Here is a 19,097-nt window from a genome sequence, read left to right on the forward strand (position 1 = left end):
CTTTCAGATTGAAGGGGCCATTAACATTATCTTCTAGATAAACTGATTCTGAAGAGGTCAGATAGTCTGCAGGTAGTGTTAGGTAGCAGGGTAGGAGTTTGTTCCTCTCCATGCCCAGGGGCCCCTATAGGAAGTTGGAAGCTGATAAAGGCTTGAGGGCATGTACAAATTCATGCCTTTGAGACAGGAAGCCAGTACACTTGGGAGGACCCCAATCTAGGCCAGGTGAGCTTAATTCAGCCAATGGATTTACCAGTTCTATGGACCAAGCCTCCCAGTGGAGGGCCCTGAAAAAGTCAGAATCTGAAGACCCCCTCCCTCTTTTCTAGCTGCTCTTTGGCCAGGCTGCTGTTTCTCTGGCCCCAGGTTTCCATGTGTGAGTGTGAAGTGTCTTGAGGGTGCCTGTGTAAAACCTGAAACTTCTTCTGTCCTTTATAAAAACTCACTTGGATCACACACCAGGGTTCAGCAGAATTCTTTCTCTTGCAGGTCAAGGACCAAGGCATTTCTCACCAGAGAAACCTAACAGTAGCCCTTAGACCACTTTCATTCTTACCTGGTCTTTCAATTCTCTAACAAGGAAGCCGACCCAAGGATGATGTCCTTCAAGTCACTGACCCTTGTTCAAGTTCTGCATATTCCTCAGAGTGGGGGGATTTCTTGGGTCACACCACTGCTCACCATTTTACTAAGGAAGATTATATTTATACTTTAATTCACACCCAACTCCTATTTCTGCCTGCTTCTCCAACTCAGTGTATTCCCCGCTCCCCACGATCCCCACCCTGCTTTCTTTTTTTAATTAATTTTCTTTTCTTTTTCTTACTTTCAAGGAGAGGGAATTTCACCAAAACCTTTAAAAATCTTTTCTTGAGGTTGAAAGATTGTAGAAGTGGGCCTTTAGATTCCTCTCCCTTCAACAGTTTGCAGAATTACAGGAGAGTTCAATCCCTGGAAGCAGTGATTCAGGACAAAATGCTCAGCTTTTTTTGAGTGTGATAATGGGCTGGGTGGCATTGAGTAGCTTTCACAAACTGTTGCCCTCTTTTTTGGTTACCCTTCTGTGGGATACAGAAAGGTTTTCCCCAGATTGTTCCCCCAAATATATGCCAAACCTAGGACACTGCTTTCTAGTTCATGGTGATGATCAGCTGCTTTGAAGTTATCTCCCTGAGGCATCGGCCATCTAGGGCAATGAGATTTATTGTCTGTCCCACCTTAGGTGGGACTCACTGCTGATGATAAGGATAGTGGATTGTTTTCCTGAAGGAGAGCTCAATGACAAGGTCAAGCCAATTCAAGGAGGATCAGGGTTAGGCTGTCATCTAGAATCTAGAATCGGCCCATCTTATCATATGTGTACCCCTAGCTCATTCTCTTCCTGTCATGTGTATGCCTTTTGGACAGTCCCTTCCTGAAATATATGTAGTTACCTGTAATCAGGGGGGCTTGCACACCCCCTAAGTGTATATAAGCCTTGGTAGAAATATATTCTCTCTCTGCATGGACCTGGTTCCTGAGATCATAGCCATCCTGTAAGTGAGCATAAAATGTGTCCGACTCCTTTATTTTACTCTCTCTCCTACCTTCTATGACTTTACTATGATCTGCTTTTCATCATTTTCTTGGGGGCTCATACAATTCTTATCACAATCCATACATACATCCATTGTGTCAAGCACATTTGTTGCCAACATCATTCTCAAAACATTTGCTTTCTACCTGAGCCCTTGATAGCAAGTCCTCATTTTCCTCTCCCTCCCCACTCCCCTCTCCCTCATGAATCATTGATAATTTATAAATTAATATTACTTTGTCATATCTTACACTGTCCGGCATCTCCACCCACTTTTCTGTTGTCCATACCCCCAGGAAGGAGGTTATATGTAGATCCTTGTAATCGGTTACACATTTCTATCCTACCTTCCCTCCACCCTCCAGGTATTGCCACTCTCAGCACTGGTCCTGAAGGGTTCATCTGTCCTGGATTCCCTGTTTCCAGTTTCTATCTGTACAGTGTACAGTGTACATCCTCTGGGCTAGCTAGATTTGTAAGGTAGAATTGTGTGTTAGTCTGGGTACTTTAGAGAAACAAATCCACAGAAACTCATGTATAAGAGAGAGTTTTAGATAAAGGTTAAGTGCGCATCAAGAAAACATCCCAACCCAGTGCTGCCCAAGCCCAGAAGACCAACATTAACCTACTAACCCATATGTCCAACACCAACAACAAAGTCACCCTCCATTTCACAAAACAGACACAATGATGTCGGCTGCAGGAGGAAAGCTGAGTCAGTGAATGTTTAAATATCTCAGCACTGGCAGGGGTCTCCACACAGGTACTCCAGAACCCAGGGCTGCATCAGGGTAGGTCAATGTGGCTTCTCTTCAGGGATGTCTCCTCAGGGATGAACCTTGCCAGCTAAAGCAAGAAAATGGTTAAGGCAGTCGCACCCTGGTCCAACCATCAGAGAGCAAGAGACCCGAGAACTCAAAAGGTGAAGCTCAATGAGCCATTTATCCCTCCGCCCTTCAACTACCCCACATGTGTTTATTGGCCAGGTTGGCACAATAAACTAACTACCTCAATCCACCCCTTGCCAACCTGTCACCTGTGTATAATTTCTGGCTTAATGATTAACATTAAGTAGCACCTACACCTTAATCCTATAATCCTGTGAATATGTTCCCCAACCTATGAAAGTTTGTAAGCCAACAACTTCATGCCTTTATCCCCCCAAATTTGGAGCAACCAATTTATATACTGCCCACTTACATCAAGCCAGTTCTCTGAGAAGACAATCATATTTTTTGACATGAAGAGTCTTCATTCCATTTGGAATCTTGTGAAGTCTGTATCCACAAACAAAGTAAAACCTGGACAGGCCATCCATAAAGTCAGCAACAATATGCACCAGTTCATAGGCTCAAAAATCTCCATCTGGTCGGGTTCTGGTCAACTCCATGTGGGCTGCCTCACTCAGCCTCCATAGGGTGCCCATTGGTTGTCTTGCCTTTAGACCATGGACTTTCACAAATACTCAACAAACCTAGCCCCCTTGGGGTAGGTCATGAACCTTAGACCAGTCAACCCGCTCTCATCTTCTCCTATAAACTAAGTCCACAGGTGTCAGTGACCAAACTCAAACTGTCTCTTTATTGCTGCATTTCTCCCACTTCCACTCAATGAGTAGGTGCAGGTGGTCACCTAGCAAGCATTTCAGCCTGCTCACAGGTACCCCTTAACATTCAATCCCAGAGAGGATTTTTCTTCATGGTTCCAGATTTTTTATAGCTTCTGACAGACTACTGGTTCCTTAGTACTCCAAAGCACTGGATGGGACATATCTTTTCAAAACTTTCTTTGCAGATGTGGCCTAAACCCATCTAAATAACAAATTTTAATGGCTTAAAGAAAGTGGGCTTACAAACTTTCTGTTTTCCCACTTCCCATATTTTCCCCAGAAAACAACCGAGTAAAGTGTGGCTTTATCTGACCTCTGGCTAGACAAAGAAAAACTACCATGATGGAGAGGTCAAACAAACATTTACTCTCCATCTTATTGTTTGTTTCTCTGGTACTTCACTCCTGGTACCATAATGTGTTAGTCTGGGTACTTTAGGGAAACAAATCCACAGAAACTCATGTCTAAGAGAGAGTTTTATATAAAGGTTAAGTGCACATCAAGAAAACATCCCAACCCAGTGCTGCCCAAGCCCACAAGTCCAACATTAACCCATATGTCCAACATCAATCCACAAAGTCCTCCTCCATCTCACATAACAGATGCAATGATGCCAACTGCAGCAGGAAAGCTGAGTCAGTGAATGCAATATCTCAGTAAATATCTCAGTGCTGGCAGGGGTCTCCACATGGGTGCTCCAGCACCCAGGGCTGCATCGGGGTAGGTCCATGTGGCTTCTCCTCAGGGATGTCTTGCAGTAAGTGAACCTTGCCAGCTAAAGCAGGGAACTGACTAAGGCAGCTGCACCCTGGTCCGACCATCAGAGAGCAAGAGACCCGAGAACTAGAAAGGCAAGGCTCACTGACCCATTTATCCCTCCACCCTTCTATTAACCCCACATGTGTTTATTGGTCAGACTGGCACAATAAACTAACTACCTCAAATTGGGATCATGATAGTGGGGGGAGGAAACATTTAAGAACTAGAGGAAAATTGTATGTTTCATCATTGCTACCCTGCACCCTGACTGGCTCACCTCCTCCCGTGACCCTTCTGTAAGGGGGTGTCCAGTTGCCTATAGATGGGCTTTGGGGCTCCACTCTGCACTCACTCTCATTTAATTTACAATGATATGATTTTTTGTTCATTGATGCCTGATACCTGATCCCTTTGACACCTCTTGGTCACACAGGCTGGTGTCCTTCATCCATGTTGGCTTTGTTGCTTCTGAGCTAGCTGGCCGCTTGTTTATCTACACCTTCCCAACATGATCGCTAAAGACAAATGTGTGAATAATGAAATGTGGTGAAGAAAATTGATGGTGCTTGGCTATCAAAGATATAGCATCTGGGATCTTTACTATGATCTTTATCTATTATAGCTATATAATTGTACCTACAGACTTCTCAGTTGTCAGAGGCTGGTTTACTCTAACACCCTTCATCACTTCCATGATTTGAGTAAAACTGTTTATAACCCTGACCTTTCTTTTATATTCTCGGGATATAAATTCCTCACACTTTTCAGTAAACACGCCAGGAAACATCACTCTTCGGGGCTGATTTTACATCATGCTTTACATCTTAGCTCCTGCAGTAGTACGTACCTGATTTCAAGTGCCTTTGAGTAACTTACAAAAACAAAACAACAATGCTCTATCTCACAGATATTCCCAGCCTAGCAAACAAACTGTTCAAGGTCAGGTGACACACCTGTGAGGATTGCACAGGGCGCCAAACATATGATATTGTCATTGAGAGCAACTACAGTCGAGGCATAGGATTTGATTTCCCCTCAGTCCTCACTGATGAGATGGGATGAGAAATATGGGTCACAGAGCCAACATAACACTAATGGAAGGTCAGAAAGGAGAAGAGTGATAGCTAGCGATATTGTAACTAAGTCATCGTATAGTAAACGGGCATCTTCAGAGGAGGGAAATATCAGGGAATGAAGTTGTAGATAATAGAGAAGCTCTAAAAATAGGTAAGTATGCATAAAATAGGAAAATATAGACCATTAATGTTTGGAATTACGTCTCACAACGCCACTCCCCAAAGCCTGTTATATATGGTCACTGTCAGCAGAGGGCATCAAAGAGTCTGGAAATGTCTAAACAGAGGATTATTTCTGAGTAAGTACTGTGCCAGATGGGACAAAGTGGCTTTTCTGCAACGGGTTTAGTAGAGAAGCCTTGGTAGCATAGAGGGCTATGCATTGCATTGAACTGCTAACCACAGGTCAGTGGTTCAAGCCAACTAGTATCTCTCTGTGAGGAAAAAATGAGGCTGTATGCTCCCATAAAGATTTAAAATCTCAGAGACCTAAAGGGGTGATTGGACCCTCTCCTAGAGGGCCATTATGAGTTGGAATCAACTGGATGGTGTGTGTGTGTGTGTGTGTGTGTTTGTGAGGTGTGTGTGTGAGAGAGAGAGAGAACATCTACACTAAATGTAGAGGGCAAGATGAGGGATGGCCCGGTGTGTAGTCCCCAGCATTTCTCACATGAAGACTGGGACTTCATCTTTTTTATTCCCAAACACCTAACTCGAGGCTTAAATGATCAGGGGCTGTTTTCAATGAATTAATTAAAATAATAGCTAATGTTAATGTGAACTTACTGGAAGATCACGTATATGCTATTTTTTAACGAGTGATCTTATTTAATACTTACAATCTTGTAAACTAGGAATTACAGTTATTCTTTTTTCCACATGTGTAAACCGGAATACAAGACATTGAAAGCAAATTTCCCAGGCCAAATAAGGAGTAAGGATCAGAACTAGGACTCAAACCCAGGCTGTGTGACTAGAGCGACTATGCTGAATCACTGCACTATCCTGCTAGATTAGAAAGCAGGGTGGGGAGGCAGGCTGTAAATTGGGAAAGCAGCCTTGGGGTAGTGTGAACTGGTGGCCTAGGCTATGAGCTGTGGGTCAGACTAGATAGTACTGAAGTCTGAGTGGACAGACTGACTTTAAGCTTGTGGGAAACAGAACCAGAAAGAGAGTGTAGGTGGACAAATTCTCTACATTCATGTTAGCGAGTCTGGGAGTCCAGGGCTCCCATGGAGGGAGACCTTCATGCTCCTGCATTGGAGATGCATTCCAGTCACATTCTCCTAAGTAAAAGTTATTCCCCACAATGCCCCCCATAATAATGCCATTTTTTCTTTTAAAAATAATTTCATTGGGGGCTCATACAACTCTTATCACATTCCATACATACATCAATTGTGTCAAGCACATTTGTTGCCATCATCATTCTCAAAACACTTTCTTTCTACTTGAGCCCTTGTTATCAGTTCCTCTTTTTTCTCCTCTCTCCCTGCCACCCACTCCCTCACGAACCCTTGATAATTTATAAATTATTATTTTTCGTGTCTTACACTGTCTGATGTCTTCCCTCACCCACTTTTCTTTTGTCCACCCCCCAAGGAGGGAAGGTGATTGGTCCTCACCTTCTACCACACCTTCCTCTTCCCCTCCTGGTATCACCACTCTCATGATTGGCCCTGAGGGGTTTATCTGTCCTGGATTCCCTGTGTTTCCAGTTCTTATCTGTACCAGTGTACATCCTCTTGTCTAGCCAGATTTGTAAGGTAGAATTGAGATCATGATAGTGTGTGTGTGTGTGTGTGTGTGTGTGTGTGTGTGTGTGTGTGTAGAGCATTAAAGAACTCGAGGAAAGTTGAATGTTTCATCATTGCTATGCTGCACCCTGACTGGCTCATCTCCCCACGATCCTTCACTAAGAGGATGTCCAGTTGTCTACAGCTGGGGTTTTGGTCTCCACTCTGCACTCCCCCTCATTCACAATGATATGAATTTTTGTTCTTTGATTCCTGATAGCTCATGATCACAAAGGCTGGTGTGCTGCTTCCATGTGGTCTTTGCTGGTTCTCAGCTAGATGAATAATGCCAATCTTAAGGTGCTTGCAAACACATGGTTTCTTACTATATGCTTGAAGGTCAACTGCCTGAAGTTTGTCTGCCAACGACAGCAATCAGACCCTATTTTCTGTTCCATCCTAAGTAGGACCCACTCCCCTCTGATAAGGATCATACATTATTCCCCTGGGAAAGAACTCAGAGACACCCAAGATCAAGCCAGCTCACAGACAACTAAGGTTAGGCTGCCATGTTAACTCTAGAACCCACCCATCTTGTTATTTATGTGCCTTCCTGTCACATGTATGCCTCTAGTACCTCCCCTTCCTATTGCATGTACACCCCTATTTTGTACCCCTCCTGTTACATGTATGCCTCTAATACAATGCCTTCCTGTTAGATATGTGCTTGCCGTGTCTTGCATACCCAAAACTATTTAAGTTGATGGAAGAATACATTCTCATTCTCTCTCTCTCTCTCTCTCTCTCTCTCTCTCTCTCTCTCTCTCTCTCTCTCTCTCTCTCTCTCTCTCTCTCAGACCTAGTTCCTGATTCCATGGTGGAAGTGAGCACCCCAAAACGTTTTGTCTGTCTCTTGATTTCTTCCCTTCAAGTACACAACTGTCCCTTCGGACCCATCCAGATGTGAAGCTGGATTCCGCATGAGCTTATTGGACATTTCTTATATAATCTCCTTGCCCACGCTCAAAGGCACCACAGTGGTTGAATGAAGAATTGCTAGAGAAGGCTTGGGGTTGTTTTCTCTTCCAACCAAATATTGAAATAAGCATATGATAAAGCAGGAGAGACAGAGATTAGATCCACAGAGGAGCCATGGACTAACAACAAAAGTGATCAGATCCAGCCCTACCTGGAGACGTCCTACTTTCTAGTCCTTCTGGATTGGGGAAAGGTCTCCTGGCACTTCTGCTACCTGCCTCTCGGTTCTCTCTCTTGCACTACTGAAGCGGTGGTGCTGAGCTGGAGTTCCTCAGAGCTTCAGATGTCTCGATGAATCCAACTTTAACAGAGCTGCCAGGGTGTGTGCACAGGGCAGCTGTAACAGGAACATCCACCCATGCTACCCTGTAGTCACAGCAATCCATGAGGTGGACCAGAGAAGGCAGCTTTTTTCTCATGTGATGGAAGTGAGGTGGCAAGCTCCACATTAGAACTGTGCTCTGTAAGTCCCCTAAACGTCACCCTTCATAGCCCTTATCTTCTGTATTGTCACTGTAGGCTATGTACATGTCTCCCTCGGTAGAACATGAGTCTCTTTTAAGGCAGATAACTGTCCTTCAATTGTATCGTTAACCCACAGTACAGAGGATGATACATTCCTGACCAATGAGGAGCCCCAGGGCTGGGGCTCGCCACACTAGTGCAGGGGACAGGCCTTTGGGGGTGTGAGTTCAGCAAGTGGGGATCTGGTCAGACGAGGCACCGTCTTGGCACAGGAACTAGATGACTTTCTTTCCCAGAGCCCCTTCCTCAGAGTATATGCTGGGGGATGGGTGGGGTTCCAGTAGAAAATGTAAGTGAATGATCATTGCTGTTAGGACAGCGACCCTGTCTACAACATAGTGAGACATGGGCCATCGAAACTGGAAAACCCCACATGAAGATGAGTCTTCATGTTCCTCAGCCCACTCAGAGGTGACTCGTACAAGTTGAGGGCAGTTTTGGAAAGCCCAACCCTAGACTCATAGCCCGCTGAGCTGGAGAAGACATGACCCATGGAAAGGGCAGGGCCCAAGATAGTGAGTGGGTGGAAAAGAGAACATAGACCTGTAGGGGCCCAAGGAAAATGTGGCCCTCTCACCTGCCTGTAGGTCATGTCAGATCTTCTGGATTGGAGGCTGTTGGGAAATGATGGCAATTTCAGTTTCGATTTGGGGCCTTTGAAGAGCCCTTGATGATCATCTTGGCCTTTAGAACTCAGCAACCCTTTCAGCACTCTTGATACAAAGGGAGGCCAGTGGCTCTTGCACTATATTTGTATCCATCCCTTAGCCTGACCATGTCTCAAACCTGAACCTGGACCCTTTGTAGAATCCTGGTGATTTGGGCACTAAGGATCAGCTTAAGCCTGTTTGTTTTGTCTGATCAAACATACTTGAAAGTACCTTTTTCTGTGTAAAGAAATGGTGATATGTACAAAGAAGCATAGATATCATGTAATTGAAGTACTGGTGGTGTAATAGGTTACAAATTGGGGTGCTGCAAGGTCAGTGGTTCAAACCCAGCAGTCACTCTGAGGGAGAAACATGAGGTTTTCTGCTCTCATAAAGATTTACAAGTTCCAAAATCCTCTATAGAGTCTCTGAGAGTCAGAATTAACTCATTGGTAGTTCTGGGAAATACTATGCTACTCTCCATTTTTCAGGTGAGGAATGAAGCTCATAAAGGCCATCTCACTTGCCTAAAGCCCCCATGGCAAGTGGTAGAGCCAAACATACTCCACCTAAATGTGCCAGCTGTCTCAAACCTGGACATTCTTCATAAGAATGAGATATTTGTTCATCTATCTCAGTGTTTTAGTGCTCAATTGTTTAGTGCTGCTATACCAAAATACCATCAGTGAGTTAAGCTTTATTTTATTTATTTTTTTATATGTTTGAAATGAACTTGAATGTCACTAAAGAGTCTAAGTGCACCTCAATTTTACTGCTCCTCTTTTTTTAATTACTCAGTCCAATATTTAGATCTGAGGGCTGAGGAACCTGGACAGTTTTAATTTTTATTCTCTAATGTTTTATTCTCTAATGTTGTTCATATCTTGTGGGTTTTAGAGAGTTATCATTGTTTTTTACTGATGTATAAAATTCCAAAGTAGGAATGTATCAGAGCTTGTTTGTCCATTCCATGGTTTTACTAGTGTGAAAATTGCTGTAATAAACATCAGTATACATATGTTTATTGGTGTTATAATCTTAATTTCTTTAGGGTATATACATGGTTGAGAGATAGCTGGATCATAATGTATTTGGATTTGCATTTGTTTAAGGAAGTACCACAATTCCTTAACCAGTGGGTTAAGCTGTAACAAACAAATTACTTTTCTTACCACTTAGGAGGCCAGATGTCCTAATTCAAGGCACTGGCTTTACAGGGAAGACCTCTATCTATTCACTCAGGCAGAAAATGTTTGCCTCTTTTACAGCTCCTGTTCCTTGGTTCCTTGGCAATAAATTTGTGGCAAATATCCTTTTTCCATTTGTGTTTGTTTGCTTCTCTGTATCTAAGTGGCTGTTTATATGTCTCAAAAGTTATTAGGCTTAACCCAGGGTGTGGTATAGCACTGGTAAAGCATACAGCTATCCTCTAGTTCATTAATATTTCCTTCCCTAATCTTATTAGGCCTGTGTATGTTCATTTTTATCATTCATTGAGATCATTCATTGTATGAAAGCCAAAAATAGATAACCCTTCAGAAACAATAACAAGAGTAATGATTCCCTAAGGGTGCAGAGAGAGGGGGTGGGGAGGGGGACCTGATACCAATGGTATTCATATAACCCCACCCGAGAGGAACGAATAACAGACTGGCAGGTGAATGTATACACTGGATGGATTAAGATATGGCAATATATATGCCTATTAACAATTATAATATATAATATAATAATAAGGGTTTCTGGGGGGAGGATGAGGGGAGGGGAGAAAGGGGAAGTGATATCAAAGTGTTCAAAAAGAAAAAATGTTTTGAAACTAATGGGAGAAACATTTGTGCAATTATGCTTGATCTGCTTGAATTGCGGACTATTATAATATCTTCAAGAGCTTCCACTAAAATGATTACAACTTTTTAAAAGTTCTTAGCTTTAAGATATATCCTATACTGATGTGGTCTCATTAACATAACCAAGAAAGTCTATTCCCTAATGGGATTTCATCCATAGGCACAGGGGGTAGGATAAGAACACATTGCGGGGTTGGGGAGAGGTGCACAGTACTATTCAATCCATAATAACTTGCTGTGAAATTTATCACTTTTATATGGCCTTTCAATCCTTGGTCTTGTAGTGCCCACCACATGATTGGGATTCGATAAATAAGTGCTCACCAAAGGGGACTATGCAAATAACTGTCCAAGGGGATTGGACAGTTTCTTAGTAATGCAAATTTATCTAATCCTGTAGCGGTAAACCAGACAATTAAGATACATGGAATCCTAAGAAGGGATCAATCCGTTTGGCTATCCCACGGATCTCAAAACAAACCATCCCATAGACAGAAAGGGGGAACCATCAAGAAGAAACAGGAATTGAGGTAATCTTTGGACCCAGTAGCCCCTGCTTAGGGAACTTCCTAGAATCGAGAGACAGAAAACTGTGACACCTGAATAAGCAACAGATGGCGAGAAGCAGCAACACAGGAACAGTGGTGGCAACCGAACCAAGTCTTTAGGTTGCCGTCCACACTGAAGCTACAATCCTTGATCTTCATCGGCAAGTAGCTCAAGTCCTCCTCACTTTCAGCATGCAAAGTTGTGTCGTTGACATATCACAGGTTGTTAATAAACCTCCCTCCCATCCTGATGCTACATTCTTCTTCATATAATCCAGCTTCTCTGTTTATTTGCTCTTCATGCAGATTGAATATGTAGAGTGAGAGGATACAACCCTGATGCTCACCTGATGCTCACAATTTTAAACCAGGCAGTATTCCCTTTTCATGTTTGCACAACTGCCTCTTGGTCCATGTACAGCTTCTCCCTGAGCATGATGAATGGTTTGGGAATTCGAATTCTTATCAAGCTTATCCATACTTTGTTATGATCTACACAGTTGGTTGCCTTTGCATACTCAACAAAATGCAAATATCATAAACATTTTTCTGGTATTCTCGGCTTTGAGCTAAGACCCATCTTTCATCAGCAATGATAGCATCTTTATGGTAACCATCTCCATTTTGTCTGTGTCAATTAACTACTACCACTAGGCCCCTACCAATATAGGGTCAAATCAGCCCCATTGTAGCTAATGGCTTAGTTCAATTAGGGTAGCTTGCATTGTCAAATCGGGCTATATAAAATGACAGTCAGGGCAGTCTTAAGAAATGCAGAACTCCATGCACAAATTTGTTCCTCAATATTGTGGTAAAAGGTGTGTCATTGGGGCACTCTCTGTGTGGGTCTGTAAGTCTATCCTGATAAATCCCCTCTCACACGCCAATTTCTATAAGCCTTTGAATAAATTTAAAGTCTACCAAGTAGACCTGGCATTTCCACTTGTTCTATTGTAGGCCACCATGTAATCCATGCTTCGTCAAACTAACCAAATAAACTATTAGGTCCTCTCCTGATCTCTTAAATGGAAATACTGAAGAAAAAAAATGTGTGTTTAGTGGACCCATATCAACAAACTCATATTGATTCAACCTTATGTTCCTTACCATTATCTCACACCCTTAATAAACATTCCCACACATATTCTCCAGGTTTCTGTTTTTACATTTGATATAACTTGAGTAGTTCTTCAGGATTATAGTACCTCTTTTCCTGAATCACCATCTGTCCTTTACCTTTTGGGATTTGCTGGGACTTAAGTACAGGTCTAGAAGGAATCCACCACTTGTCCGCCAGTTTGGAGTACTTTGGTGGCTGTGTGTTGCTGTGATGATGGAAGCTATGTCACTGGTATTTCAAATGCCAACAGGGTCGCCCAAAGTGAACAGGTTTTAGGAAGCTTCCAAAGTAAAAGCAGACAATGAAGTAGGACTCAGCTCCCCACTTTGGAGGAGGAAGCCACTGAACACGTTATGCAGAGCTTCCAAGCACAGTCAAATACTGAAAAGAAAGCAGAACATTGTTGGGGATATTGCATGCAGATGGGCCCATCAGGTCCAAAGGCAGTGAAATGTGACTGAAGAGCTGGTATCTTATGGGGAGTCCACAATGGTGATGTGAGTCTGGTAAGGCATGTAGGAGTGGAGTCTTGGGGATTTTTATTTCCTGGTAGAGAATGACTCAAGGAAAAGAGAAACAACTGAAGAATATACTGATGATCAGAACTTGGCATGTGTGAAGTATGAATTCAGAAAAATTGGATGTGAGGAAAATGAAATGGACTGCATAAAGATCAATATCCTAGGCATTAATGAGTTGAAATAGGCTGGTATTGGCCATTTTGATTCAGAAAATCATATAGTCTACTATGCTGGAAATATCACAATCAAGAGAAAAGGCGTGAAATTCATTGTCAGAAAGGATCTTGCTAAATCCACCATGAGTAACTCAATATCTGTGATTGGATTATATCTACCCATGTTCAAGGAAATCCAATCAATTCTACTATTATTCAAATTTATGTACCACCCACAAAGTTAATGGTGGAGAAATTGAAAAATTCTACCAATGACTTCAGTCTGAAATTGATCAAACTGGCAGTCAAGATGTATTGATCATTATTAGCACTGGAAATGCAAAAGTTGGAAACAAAGAGAAAGGAACAGTACTTGGAAAAGAAAAAAATTGGTGATAGAAATTAAACTGGAGATCATATGACAGCATTTTGCAAAATCAACAACCTGTTCATAGCAAATACCTTTTTTCAACAAAATGGTGAGTATACATATGGACTTCTCCAGAGGCAATACACAGAAATCAAATGGACTCCATCTTTGGGAAGACACGATGGAAAAGCTCAATCTCGTCAGCTAAAACCAGGCCAGGGGATGACTGTGGAAATGACCATCAATTCAAGAGAAAGCTGAAGAAAGTTTAAACAAGTTCAGAGGAGCAAAAGTACAACCTGAGTCTATCCTACCTGAATTTAAAGAACATCTTTACAGATTTGATGCATTGAACACTAATGATATGAGCTGAGGGAGGACATCGAAACTCTTATTCATGAAGAAAGCAAAGGTCTTTTAAAAGATAGGAAATAAAGAAAGATCAAAGAGGATGTCAGAAGAGACTCTGAAAGTTGCTCTTAACCAGAGAGGAGCTAAAGCATGTAGAAGAAAGGATAAAGACAAGGAGCTGAATAATCACTTCAAAGGGCATCTCAAGAAGACAAAGCCAAATATTAAAACAAAATGTGCAAGAACCTGAAATTACAAAGCCAAAAGGGAAGAACAAGCTCAGCATATGGAACAATTCAAGTAAAAAATCAAGTCTCAAGTTGCAATACTGATTCTATAAGCAAAATATTAAATGATGCAGGAAGCATCAAGAGAAGATGGAAACACTATATAGAGTCAGTGTACCAAAAAGAACTAGTTGACATTCCACCATTTCAGGAGGTAGCATATGAGTAAGAGCCAGTGGTGCTATAGGAAGAAGTTCTGTACTGAATGCATTAGCCAAAAGCAAGGCTCCAGGGAGTGATGAAATATAAAACACAATTAAAGTGTTTTAACAAGCTAAAGAAGCACTGAAAGCATTCACTCATTTATGCCAGAAAATTTGGAAGACAGCTACTTGGCCAGCCAACTAAAATAGATCCATAGTTGTGCCCATTCCAGAGGAAGGTGACCCAACAGAATGCTCAAACTATACAGCTATATCACTGATATTGCATGCAAGTAAAATTTTGCTTAAGATCATCCAACAGCAGTTGCTGCAGTACATTGACAGGAAACTGCTGGAAGTTTAGGCCTGATTCCGAAGAGGACATGGAAAAAGGGATATCAATAGTGATGTCAAATGGATCTCGGCTCAAATGGAAAATACCAGAAAAATGTTTGCTTGTGTTTCATTGACTACACCAAGACATTTGACTGTGTGGACCATAATAAACTGTGGATAACCTTGAGAACAATGAGAATTCCTGACACTTCATTGTGCTCACGATGAACTTGTACATGAATCAAGGGCAGTGTGTGAACAGAACAAAGGACTACTGCATGGTTTAAAATCAGGAAAGGTGCGTGTCAGGGTTGTTTCCTTTCATCATATTTGTTTAATCTGTATGCTGAGCAAATCATCAGAGAAGCTGGATTAATGAAGAAGAGTGTGGTATCAGGAATGGAGAACAGCTTATTAACAACTTGTGATATGAAGATGACGCAACGTTGCTTGCTGAAAGAAAGGAGGAATTGAACCATTTCCTGGTGAAGATCAAGAATTGCAGCCTTCAGTATGGATGACAACCCAATGTGAAGAAAACCCAAATCCTCACAACTGGGCCAATAGGAAGCATCGTGATCAATGGAGAAAAGATGGAAGTTGTCAAGGATTTGGTCTTGCTTGGATCCACAATCAATACGCATGGAAGCAGCAGCCAAGAGATCAATACATCCAGTACATCTGTTGCACAAGACCTCTTTTAAGTATTGAAGAGCAAGGATGTTAATTTGAGGACTAAGGTGTGCCTGATGGAAGCCATGGTGTTCTGCATTGCATCATATGCATGTGAAAGTTAGGCCTTGAATGAGGAAGACTGAAGAAAAATTGCTGCATTTAACAAACAGTGTTGGGGAAGAATATTGAAAGTACCATGGAGTGCTAAAGGACTTTGTCTCGCATACTTTGGGCACATTGCCAGGAGAAACCAATCTTTGGGGAATCTTGTTTGGTAAAGAGGAAGGACAGCACAAAAGAGGAGGGCCCTGAATGAAATGGATGGATGCAGTGTCTGCATCGATGGGCTCCAGCAGAGCTGCGATCGTGAGGATGGTGCGGGACCTTGCAGTGTTTCCTCCTGTTTTGCATCTGGTCCCTATGGGTCAGCGCCTACTCGATGGCACCTAGAAACCACAACTAGAAGCAACGAGTGGTGAATTTGCCTCTTAGTCGATCTCAGTCATGTCTTGAAAGGCATTTGCTTTAATGCTCCAGATATAGAACCAGGTGTCATATCAGCTTGCACAGTTAGGCCAGTTTTCTCAAATGTACTTGGAGGGGAAAATGGGTTTAATGATAATGGTTTAGCAAGCAAAGATAGAGTAATCTCTTCAAGTCAGAGAGGTGCTGTTGTTTGCTGAAGTCACTCAATGGTATTTAAGGGTTTGATGTCTCTATCTTGCTGATTATCTGCCCAGATGTTCCCATCCAAAGTTTCAAAGTCTCATTTCGTTCTAATTTTCAGTGCCATCATTTTTAAAATCAGACACCATTAAAGGTTAAGAATCAGTTGGTGCTGTAATTCAGCCAATCATATGATAAGACTCTGGGTTTGGTTTTTACCAATATCAGCTCTGTCGCTGCATGAAGTTAAGGCTTCCTTTAAGGACACAAGTGGAAACTTTGAGGTCTTTTATATGGCACTTGAGCTAGAAGACTAGAGCTCATCTCTTTCCTTTACTACTTTTGCTATTGGAAGTAATAGCAACGACCAGCTTCCCTACACATCTGATGAACTTGCTCACAATATCAAAAATATGATCATGTTGAGCCTCACCAACATGTCATCTAGTGGTCGTGATAGTTTTCAAATTAACATTATCACTTCATGCCATGAATTAACAGCATCCTCTTTATCCATACTTACGGAAGCAGAATTATGAGTATTAATAGAGACAGTTATCAGTAATAGAGACAGACTTAAAAACAGATTTAGTGTTTCTTTAGAACCATCTATGTACCAAATGTATTAGGCTGAGTTCTCCGAAGAAGCAAAACCAGTAACACGATATAGAAAATGAAATTTTTATCAAGATAATAGTTCACACATTTTCAGTCTCTAGTTGAGGTGTAAATCTGGAGGCTTCTTCTGATTCATGTAGCTAATGAACCAAGAGTGGTTAATGAGCCAAAGAATGACAGGGACACCACGGGCTGCAGAAATGAATGAATGAATGTATCTAAGATCAGTAGGTCAAGTTTGTTACAATTAAGGATCAGAAACAACTCAAGATAGAGTTCTTTAATTAGGACAGCGTCTCCTCAGCCATATCCATTGACAGGCTTGTTTCTGACCCACGCTGCTGTCTGCTGTCTGCCTTGCCTGAGGGAAGACTCCAGTGTCTGCTTCCTGGGTCTTGGACCCGGCAGCCCAAGTGAATCGAAGGACTTCCAGTATATTAACTGTTCCACAAAAGTGAGTTGAACTGAGCCCTCTGCTGTGTGGACTAATTAGCTGTTATATTCCTTCTATATATATGAATATATATGTATTCATAAGTGTTTTGGTTTTGTATCTCTAGAGAACCCTGCTTAACACATAAGTGATCACTGGTGAGCCGAGGAGTAATGTGATCTCACTTAACTGTTAAGTATATCACTCCTTTGTCCTGTGGAGAATAGAGTACAAGGGATCAAGTTGAAACACGGATATTGGTTAGATGGCCATTGCACTAGTCGACAGGAGCCCTGGCCATGTAGTGGTTACATGTTGGGCTACGGTCCTCAGAGTTGGCAATTTGAAACCACCAGCAGCTTGGAGGGAGAAAGACTGGGCTTTTCAGCTCCCACAAAAAGTCTGGGAAAGTCACAGGTGGTTCCTATGAATCAGCATTGACTCAATGACTGTGAGTTTGGTTTTTGGTTTGGCCACATCGTCAGAAGAGAGATAGTTGAGGTGGAGGTAGTGAAGGGAATAAGAAGTACTGAGGCCCTGGGCATTTTTTTCAAATTAGAGTCAATGCTATTTGCTGATGGATGGATACAGTGTATAAAATCGGGTTTTCAAAGGAGGGGGAGGGGATGCTGACCAACCATTGAGTGGTTGCCATGCACAGTGATGACGAGGTCCCCCGCTGACAGATAGACATCCCCATCAGATGGATGAGGGATACTGATGGGAAGTCAAGTCAGGGGAGGGGAAAGAGCAGACATGTCTGTGAGAAAAAAAGTGTATATCTGTTGATAGATAAACGGGGAGGACCAACCTCCAAGTGGTGGAGGGATGACTAAAAATACTTTTAGGGACGCTAAGTGGGGAGTATCTCTGGGAATATGCACCAAATAAGCCACATTGGCCCAAGCTTCTGGACACACCCTGGGGACCCAGGCCAAACGTCCTAAAACACTGGGGAATTGAATCGTGGATCTGAGAGACACACGGCACACTCCAAAATCTGCACCAGAGAGATCCAAAGCCGAAACTCCACCAGCTAAATTGGAATCTACCTCAACATACCTGTAACCCCAAGACTTAAGGCTGAACCTTCATGGTGTTTGAAGAAGCAGCAGACAGTTAAGAGTATCAAACAATATTAAGAGCAGGTCTTTATGTTCCAGATTTGGAAATAAAGTTGAGCATTTCAAGCCAAGAAAGTGAAGAAAATAATCTAATGGATCCGTGTAGATCGAGAAAAGACACTCCAAATATAAGTGGGAGAGACGAACAGGAAAGAAGCAAGACAGAACATAGTCTCACATAGGACCAGAGAACCAAGAGTGAAGTCCTAGTGGCTACATGTCTTAAATGAGGATGCAATATTAAAGAGAGTTCTGACAATGCATACAAGAAAAAATTCTCTAAAATTGATTGTGATACAATTGCATAAATATTCTTAATATAATTAAATTGTTTTTTAAAGCTTTCTTTTTAACCTACACAAAACAGAATGGGTGCATGTGCTTAGAAAAGTAAATTTTCCAACTAAATGATGCTTAAGATTTAAAAAATAAAGAAACTTCCTTTCTATTCCAGCACTGTCTTTCTTTTTCAGTTTGTCTCCTGGGATAGTCCCAGAATTTTTCACTGACCTCATTCTACCTCATCCATTCCACTTCCCATCTCAAGACGGTTTCCCTCCCCATATTCCTGAAAACCTTGGCTCGGTCATTTCCAGGATCAAGGGCACTTTGGCATGGAGAACAAGAGTGAAATTGTCTGACTGAGAACAAACAGCTGCTCCAAAAGTACCTCTGGGTCACTTTCTACAAAACATCCTTCATTCAGTTTGCCAATAATTTCAGAAACCAATGCCACAACATCACAACTCTCTGTCTCATTTACACTATTGAAGGCAGCGTGACACTGACAGAGACGGTACTAAATCAATGGAACAGAATTGTCTCAGTCTGAACAACTCATGTTTGATGTAGGTGCAAAGCCAGGCATTGAAAGAAGGCTCGTCTTTTCTGTAAATAGTGCTGGAGCAATTGGACGTCCACAGGGTACCCTGAC

This window comes from Tenrec ecaudatus, chromosome 1 (genome assembly GCF_050624435.1).
Source record: "Tenrec ecaudatus isolate mTenEca1 chromosome 1, mTenEca1.hap1, whole genome shotgun sequence".
Taxonomy (NCBI): Eukaryota; Metazoa; Chordata; class Mammalia; order Afrosoricida; family Tenrecidae; genus Tenrec; species Tenrec ecaudatus.